This window comes from Xiphophorus hellerii, chromosome 13 (genome assembly GCF_003331165.1).
Source record: "Xiphophorus hellerii strain 12219 chromosome 13, Xiphophorus_hellerii-4.1, whole genome shotgun sequence".
Classification (NCBI taxonomy): Eukaryota; Metazoa; Chordata; class Actinopteri; order Cyprinodontiformes; family Poeciliidae; genus Xiphophorus; species Xiphophorus hellerii.
In genome coordinates this window covers 22,907,512-22,916,441 of record NC_045684.1, presented here as the reverse complement: position 1 = coordinate 22,916,441, position 8,930 = coordinate 22,907,512, and the positions used below count along the sequence as shown (strand labels likewise).

The 8,930-nt window shown below is 43.7% G+C and overlaps 1 protein-coding gene across 2 annotated transcripts in view; it reads left to right on the top strand.

The window, feature by feature from the left end:
- The first annotated feature begins 8,513 nt into the window (after positions 1-8,513).
- The window catches only part of fam49al (family with sequence similarity 49 member A, like), a 40,716-nt gene continuing 40,299 nt past the window's right edge, over positions 8,514-8,930 (top strand). For both annotated transcript variants that reach the window (XM_032580789.1, XM_032580791.1), the window contains exon 1: positions 8,514-8,855. The gene's annotated coding sequence lies outside the window, so the exon portion shown is untranslated. The remainder of the gene's footprint in view (positions 8,856-8,930) is intronic.

Here is an 8,930-nt window from a genome sequence, read left to right as displayed (position 1 = left end):
TACAAAGTACTTGGAAATAAAAATGACTAAAATCAAGCAATATATATTTTTTAATTGATTTATTTTTCTGTTGTTGTTTGTTTTGTTTTTTTGGAAGAAAATGATCTTATTCATTGTAGATCCAAAACTTATAAAGGATTTTGCACATTTTCTGTACTAAAAGTTTTCAAAATATTTTGGACTCGATAGAGCTAATCTGTTTTCAGTTATAAGAACAGTTTTAATAAATTATATTAAGTTTAATAAGTTAAAATAAAGCTAATTTGGTTGCAGCAAAGCCAGCTTATCTAGTAAAAGTCTCTGGATAGCGGTGACTACTTATTGTTGGTTATAAAAACATGAATACTTTGTGTTGTACTTTACATTTTCTATTGTAAAAAAGTAAAGTTGATCATTTTACCCAGATTACAAATTATAGTTCTCTATCTGCATCTGCTGGAAGGGCCAAATTTGTATCATTCTTGAATGAGAGTTGGGGGCCGCACATCATCAATCCAAGGGTCACAATGGGAAACCTCAGGTATAGCCTCATAAGTGGACAGTGAGAAGTTTATTTTTAAGCTTTTCAGGCGTTGGACAGACAGAATGTGAAATAGGATATTTACAGTAAATCGCTGCTTCCTGCACTTCTTCTTCTCTGTTCTTGTATCTGTGCACAGAGATCCTGTCAGAGGCGCTACCGTCAACGTAAAGTGCTGACCTCATTCCTACACGGCCTACAACTTCCTCCTCGTCCAGGCAACTTCAACTCTTCTTGCGGGTCACATCACAGCCCCTTTACGTAACCGACTCCGCCGGGGGCGACATCAAGCCTCATTCCTGTCTCTTGGCTTTCTAATTACTCCAAGGCGAATGTCAGCTAATAGATTTAGGGATGAGATAGGAGGAGGTGGCTCAGTTTTAGCGTGGAGCTTATCGCCGAATCACTTCTGAATCGAGACGATCTCGGGATTCCACGATGGACTCGTTGGCTGCAGGGCGGGTTTGAGTGAAGAAATCAGAGTAAACAAACCGTCGCCTACAGGCTGGCAGAGATTAGGAAGCAGGGATGTTTGAGGGTGATAATATCCTGAACTAAACACACACACAAACCCTCTGCTTTTAAACCACTCCTCCTCCTCGTAATGAGGAGGAGGACTCCTCCTCCTCCTCCTCCTCCTCCTCCTCCTCCTCCTCCTCCTCCTCCTCCTCCTCCTCCTCCTCCATACATGCTGAGCAACTTACCAGCTGGGTGGTATGTTTGTTTTCACACCCTGCCCACCCCCCTCCACCAAGTTTTGAGTCCTTCTTGGGGATTTGTGACTAAACGGATTTGCATTCCCAAAAAAGAAAAAAAACAAAACGATGCCATTCCTCCATAAGCAGTGGAAGCTGAGGGTCCGCCGAGAGAGTCACCAGAACTCAGTGGGGAGGCTGAGGTAAGGAGAGTGGGGCTCCCCGACGTGCTGTACTAACACACGTCACACGAAGGGCCCCTCGCATTCAGCTGCATCCGAGGTTCGGCTCCTCCATTCAGAAGCTTCAGAGCCAATTAGCACCTTTCCTGTACTCCCAGGCGGGACGGCCCTCCCGCTACAGGGAAGGTGTGATGCTGAGAAATGCTGCAGCTGAACCAGCGTGCACAGACTCTCATGAATGTAGAAGTGGAAAACTGCATTTTGTCTTGTTTTATTTATTTTTTTATTCCTTATGAAATATGTTTGAACCTTGTAGACGGAGATGGCTGGTCCTTGGAATCTTGCTTCCAGTTTGAAGTGACAATCCAAACCTTTATCACATCTGGCTCACCAGTGTCTTCTTTAAAAATCCTCTTAAAATCCTCATGTGGTGTTTTGCAAGCAATTTAAACACATAAACTTAAAAAAGAAACATTTACAAAATGCATACAGTCATAGTCAATCAATTAGAATATATGACTACGTCTCCTTTGTCAGCACAAATTTCTCCCTTTGTCCTAAAGCAAGTTAGTACAAAAAACAAAACACCTGACATAACAATATAAAAACAGGATACAAGACCCTCCCAACTGGTGTGGAGACACCATGGAAGTATCTCCACACCATGGTACTCCCACCACCATGCCTCACCAGTAATGTGAAGTTCTAGTTTTCTCCACAGTCACCATAGCCCTGTTGACCACTTCTCTGATTAACACTCTCTGTGTCAGTGTAGGTGGACTTTTATGTCTTCGTGTGGATTCTAGGTTGGGATGATAGAGCGGCTGGTTTGAAATTCGGTTCTCTTTCTCACCTAAACCCGCTGCTCCCTGACCTGGCTGCTGTATTCTTTGGTCTTCGTGAAGCTTTTCGTTTCCTAATGTTCCCAAACAAACCTCCCAAGACCTTCGCTGACCACGTAGATTCATGCTGAGATTAGATTTTCTCACGACGCTGGTCACACCGCACCGTGCAGCCCTCCGCACCGAGTCCCACACTCTCACTTCACGAGTCTCGCCAACCTTAACGTTAGGCTTTGTGTATGTAGATGAGCATGTGGGCAGCTGCTGAGCTCAGTGTGAACACCGACGGCATTTGAATTTATGTTTTCAGTGTGTTTTGGCGTTTGTAAGAGGTATTCGGTCTCTTAAGATCTCAACGTTACATTATGTCAAATGTATCCACCTGCTTCTCATCATCTCAGGTCCCTACATAGTCTTTAAGGGGGGGCGTCCGCTGACAGAAAAGTGGTCGCTCATCTCTCCTCTCTGCCCTTTTCCCCCACTCTTCCTCCCACTTCACCCTGCTGTTCCTGTCGATGTGGTCTCCCCGACCCTGCAACACCCCTGCCGAGCTCGCGCCGTTAGTACAGTCTGCCTGTACTCTCTCCTTATAAGGGCAAAACACATTGACAGAGGCAGAGAGAGGGGGCCATGCCTCCTCAGGCAGGCAGGTAGGGGGACAGTGGCTCAAGCAGGAAGAAAACAAGACGTGATGAAGAAGAAGAAGCAGCGACGAAGAAGAAATGATACAGCTGATGGAGTGCAGTGTCAGAAGGCTGGATTAACTCCTGAGAACAAAGAGGATGTTTTATAGGAAAAGGCCAACACCTCATCATCTTTATAGAAAACATCTTTAAAAAAAAAACCTTTTAGAAGCAGGGACTCCAAAGCTGTAACGTTTTAATGCACAATATACTGTAGATACATCACATGTTAAAAAGCATGTAGTACCTACAAATCCCTCAAAAAATAATCCGTAGCATGATAGTAAAAGTATATTCGCAACGTTATTGTTTTGAATGGCAGTACTGCAAACACACAGTTGATGGTTACAGTGGATATATCTAAATACACTGCCAGCCTGAAAAAATTGATGCATACACAGTATTACAGAAAACTTGAAATTGGGGGGGATGTTCACTTTCCAACAGAACAAAGCCCCCCGAACATAAAGCTGGAGCTACAATGGAACGTTTTTTTACAACATGTTTACTAATGACTAACGGCTTAGTCAAAGTCTTGACCTGAAAATTGATATTTACAGATGCTCTCTGTCTTCTGACTCAGTTTGATGCTTTTGATGAAGTAAAATGGGAAAAAGTGCTGTAATTGGAGAAAAAAAATGTGGTTCTTCAAAGTAATGATTCAGGAGGGGGAGTACATCCTGCAAGCAAAAATGTTCCGATATTTATCTGAAAAGTGTTGAGGATGGTCCATCTAGTCCAATCCCAATAAAAATCGTTTCCGTTTCCGATTGTTATGTAACACTTTTGCAAGGCATTGTACCTGTAACATCCTCACTGAAGACATTTAACCGCTGTAGGTAACTGAGGGCAAGAAAGCTTAGAATATTTGGTAACTACAGCATGTTAGAGATGGATACCTCATACTTCTTTATGCATGTTAGAAATTGCTTGTTTCAGCTTCTGCCCATTGAGAACAAGTTTCGGTACTTGGGTCTTTCAGGTTTACTGGCTTCCTGAAAAAGGCACAGAATGTGGTTTTACTTTGACAGTACCTGCAGTCAAAGCAAAAGAGCAAACCACTGTGCACTGGCCACTAGCTTCCTTTCACAAAGGCACTGCCAAAAACATTTTAAATATCTATTAAAAAAAGTATTTAAAAAGAGTACGTTTGTCCAAGATGTACACTGGACACGTTGCTGTCCCCAATGACCAGCAACCAGGTGTGGATAATAGAAATGACCTTTCTTTACCACAATTATGGAGAAGCATTTTATGAAAAAAATGTCTATTTTACTATGAGAGTTGCAAGGTATAACAGATGTTAGCTCAGTTTCCTTGCAGCAGAAATGCTCCCAGTTCCAATCCCAGCCCCGTGCCTTAATGTCTGTAGTCACCTGCATGACTTTGCTGTTCATTTGTGGTTCCAGAAATAGATATATTAAGTTGACGGGCCGATCTAAATCAACACTATATGTGTGTAAAGAGTAGTCTTGAGGTGTCACCTGATCAGAGAGTAACCTATATCTCCCCCATTCTCCACCTGAGGCAGGCACCCGGCTCATTATGGGTATAGTAAGTGAATGATTGGATGTTTCACAATGTCCTTTTCCTCTCCATAGTACCGACTGTAAATATCTATTTCTGCACCAATGGAGGACGCCAATTAGTCCTGAGAAAACTGATTCACCTCTATTAAAATGTTGAGGAGGAAAACACTGTGAGTTCTTGGTTTTACAGTGCTTCAGCATTCTTGGCCAGGGTAAGCATTCATCTTCTACTAAATAGATAGCTAAAACAAAGTGCTAACCAAAACGTTGGTCAGCTTTTTTGTGCTCACAGTCACAAGTATCAACTGCATCTGACATCTCTTCATAATTCATAAAGCATGACTTGGCTCATTAAAATGAGACACACCGACAAGTCTCTGCTTTTCACAAAATGGACACCAGCCCGAGGAGAAGGAGCTAAAGCAAATCATAGACACTTTATAAATAACACAAGGTTCTTCACCTTACGCTGGTTGGCAATTCTGTCCAGGTATTAATATTTCAGCTACACTTTTCTATATTTCTATATGGCTCTCAAAAATGATCTTGACCTCTTTTTGCACCTGACTATTGACTAGCGTAAACCACAACAGATGTGAATTTAACAACACACTGACTATGGCTACTAATAGACCACTGCTTGAGAATCTTCTTTTCATTAGATGGGTTTGGCAGTTCATTGTCTCAGGTTTATTTCCCAAAGAACTGTGTACAGTAGTTATCTTTGTAGGCAAACTTTCCCCAGAAGCTTATGCAAATTGACTTTCTCATCTGAGCGGTAACCTTGGATACGAGCAATTTATCCATTTTGGGTTGGAGCAAAGCTGTTATCTTGCAGAACAATGTGCCCACATTAGGTCATAATAATATTTCTCAGGAGGGGGTCTGCACAAACATGTTTGCTTCAATAGCATCATGGAGATGCCTCAGCTCCACAGAGCATGCACACTTCTTAAACTATTGCAGTACTACTTCAGTAAGTACTTCATTTGGTCCCTCTATGTCTTTATCCTAACATTCCCTATGACCAGATAGAACCAGATACCAAGATACTTAGTGAGGCAGAGAATGATCCTTGACCTGAAAAAGGCGGCAAATGTGAAAGCAGCTAAGACTCGAGGACTGGAATGAAGCAAAACCACAGAAAATGGGTGAACGTCGTTCAGATTAGAAAGGCTGGGCTAACCTCACCAGTGAGTGCCTTGGTGATCTAGCCTCGGCTTGGCTGGGCTCAATCTGAAATACATGTGTGGTGGGTTACTGAGATTGGGTCCAATGGCTTAGACTTGGGTGTAATTTAAATCCATATCCATAAAACCACTTCTAAACTCTGAAAGAGTACTTCTGATGACTGCTTTTTGGACAAAGTCTTTCCAAGAGGACCTCTCTGGTTTGTATGTTTTATGACATGAAAACAGACACAGCGGGATGACTCCACCTTCAAGAGTATCCTCAGCCAGTGACATCTGAGCAATGTATCTGTTAACCACATTCAGGATGATTCAACACAAGGTACTTGGTCAAGCCCCAAAGCCCCCACCACACACACACACACACACACACACACACGCCAGTGCATCAAAGACGTTTATTAACACACAACAGACAAAACTGCCCCCAACCTCTCTTTTCTTCTCAAGAACATCTGCTTGGTGTTGTGGTTGTGTCGGGGGTGGTGCTGCTTGGCGAGAAACTGTGAAACTGTGAATGTTCTGTTGTCTAAACACCTTATGAACTCTATTTCCCATTAAATTAGCAAAGCACCCCAATTGAACTGTCTCGTTCTTACATTTTGGAAAGTACTCCCAGAGGCCGAAGAGCCGCCTGCTGTTTAGGCAATTGCTAACTCGTTGTCTGTTCCTATGGCTTTATGAGAGTGATGTTAACTGGCTAGAATACATCAAATTACTTGTGAAAATGTCAAAGACCGGCCCATGATTTCCTCCCATCTTTTGTGTACAAAGTGTTGATGTGAGTGGCGGTGTAAAATAAGGATGAAGTAAGACAGAAACGTTTGTAAGGCTTGCGTGAGATTACCAGCTGCTTATGTGCTCTTGGTTGAGCAATCTTGGACACTGTTTGGTGATGTGAAAGTATCAGTCAGAAAGTCCACTTCTCAGACACAACCACAAAAACAGGAAGAGCTGAGTGTGAAGTTGGACATCTGACTGTCCCTCTGTTCTACATTTAGCTCTTCCTCCTATGTCAGGCTTCAGTAGGTCTGAATTAATTAATAAGTGATGTCTTTTGTATAGTGCCTCTCCCACATTTTGTCAAGAGAGCTATTAAAAGACAGCCATAAGAAATTTGTCACAAGCCATGTTGGGGATAGACACATAGAAGAAGAAGCTCACATTAGATGAGGCCATTTTTATCACATAAAATCCCAATGAAAGACATTGACCTTTTTGATTCTTAACAATAACAAAAGGTAAAAGTGCTTTACTAGACAGTGTCTTAGTTTGGTAAGGCTGCTAATGGTTTACAAAAACACAGTCATGAACACTGAGCTCTGATGAAGTTCTAGCTTTGTCTTTAAGCTTAAAGCAAAAGTGGATGCCTCTTTAAAGTCATCCAGCATCTGACAGCAAGATGGTGTCCTCTTTTACCCATCAGCCTATTCAAATATTAACAATGACCACAGTGGGAAGACTTCATCAACTGGACTGCCCCACGAGTCACTCCCATGACCTGACCATAAAAGGGCACCATGTCTTTGTAACCCCAGCTGTGGCACCGTAATAAACTGTGGAGAAGCATTGCACAGTAACATTTGGTCTTGAGCTCCTCTACCATGTCCCTGTACCCCCGGGTGGGCTGCCACAAGCATTGGTCTGGGCAGAAGACCTCTAGACAATAGACTCTCTGTTCCCCCAAACACATACAAACACAGATAAAGTGACAATTCAGGCATGGCTCATTTAATGCTGCCCTTTTGTCCAGGCTTCGACCCCGAAGTAGGTGTCCCTAACGGACAATTTGATGTTCATGAAAGTATTCAGACCCTTTGAAATGTTATAACCACAAAGTTCGGTCTGTTTTGTTGGGTTTTATGCTTGCAACAAAGTTGTGCATATTTTGAAGTGGAGGAGAAGTGATAAATGATTGTGCACTTTGTTGACCCTACCTCAGGCACTGGTGACGTGCAAGTCTTTTGGGGTGTGTCTTTATTTGCTTTGCACATCTAGAGACAGAAATATTTGCCTTTCTTCTTTGCAAAACTTCAAGCTCAGAGTGAACATCAATCAGAAAGGATTCCCCACAACATGAACCACCCACCTCCATGTGGAGTGTGTGATGCTTTTTGTCCACTAATGTTCTCTGACAAACCTCCGAGGCCTTTGACGAAAAGTTTTTGTTATATGACATTAGACTATAGACACATTAGCTAGAGAGCATCAATCACTCTTGATTTCATTTAGGGGTGTCACAGTAAAGCGGCGTGGCTGCAAATGCATTCGACACTTTCCAGAACTGACAAACAAGGGAAACGTTCAAAGGTTACGGATCCTTTAGCAACGCATGGCAAGATGAGGACAGATGCGCACATAATCAAGTGAAGGCGCATCAGGAGCAAAGTTTGGTAAAGTACCGTTTCTCTTTCGAGTTCAGTCTAACGAGTAAATGCTCACGCCTACACCTCTGATAACCACAGAACATAAAAAGCCATAACATTTCCTTCCCCTTAACAGCACAGTGGCAAATGATGCTCAACAATCACCCACACACTTTGCAAAAAATACACCGATGCGCATCCCTGCCCCTCCATGATTCACTTTCACACCGTGCGGACACAAAAAGTCACTCTGCCGCTGAAACAATGTCAAACACAATGCGACCCTGAATCCATATGCACACAGATATGTGTAAGTCAGGGCACACAGAGTCTCACTGCCAGCAGGCCAGTGAGAGATGTTAGTCAAAAGAGGAGGGGGTGAGGACACGCTAGATGTGTCTGTGTGTGTGTGTGTGATGGGGGTCTTTGTGAGCGAGCGAGGTAGGAGGAAAGGGGGAGAGGGCGGGGGACACAGTGTTCTATTTCTCATAGAGCAGCAGCTGCCGTCTTTAGTGCGGAGACAGAGAGCGGGAGAGGGAGGGCTGCGTGGCGTGAGGCAGTGCGTACTCGCGATGTTTAGGTGAATCTACAGCCTTCTGCCTCACAACCGTAAAGCAGCCTCACTGAGTGCACGCACGGCGGCAGCACGGAGACCTCTTCCTCCTCCTGCTTTCCGCTTCCTCTCTCTCTTTCTCCTCGTTTCATCCGGCTGCCGGCGTCTCTACGCCTGTTCGTGTCCGTCCTCCTCTTTTGTTTTTCTCTCCTTCATCCGTCTCGGCCCCGGAAAGAAGGAAGGAGCATCGGAGTTGAGAGGCATATCGTCCTCCCTCATCCTGCATGCCCAGCCGGTAAGCTGCGACATCTTTACTTCTCAGCGCTGGTAGAAAGAGCGGAGCTGGATAGTCCCGCCCTGCAGCATCAGT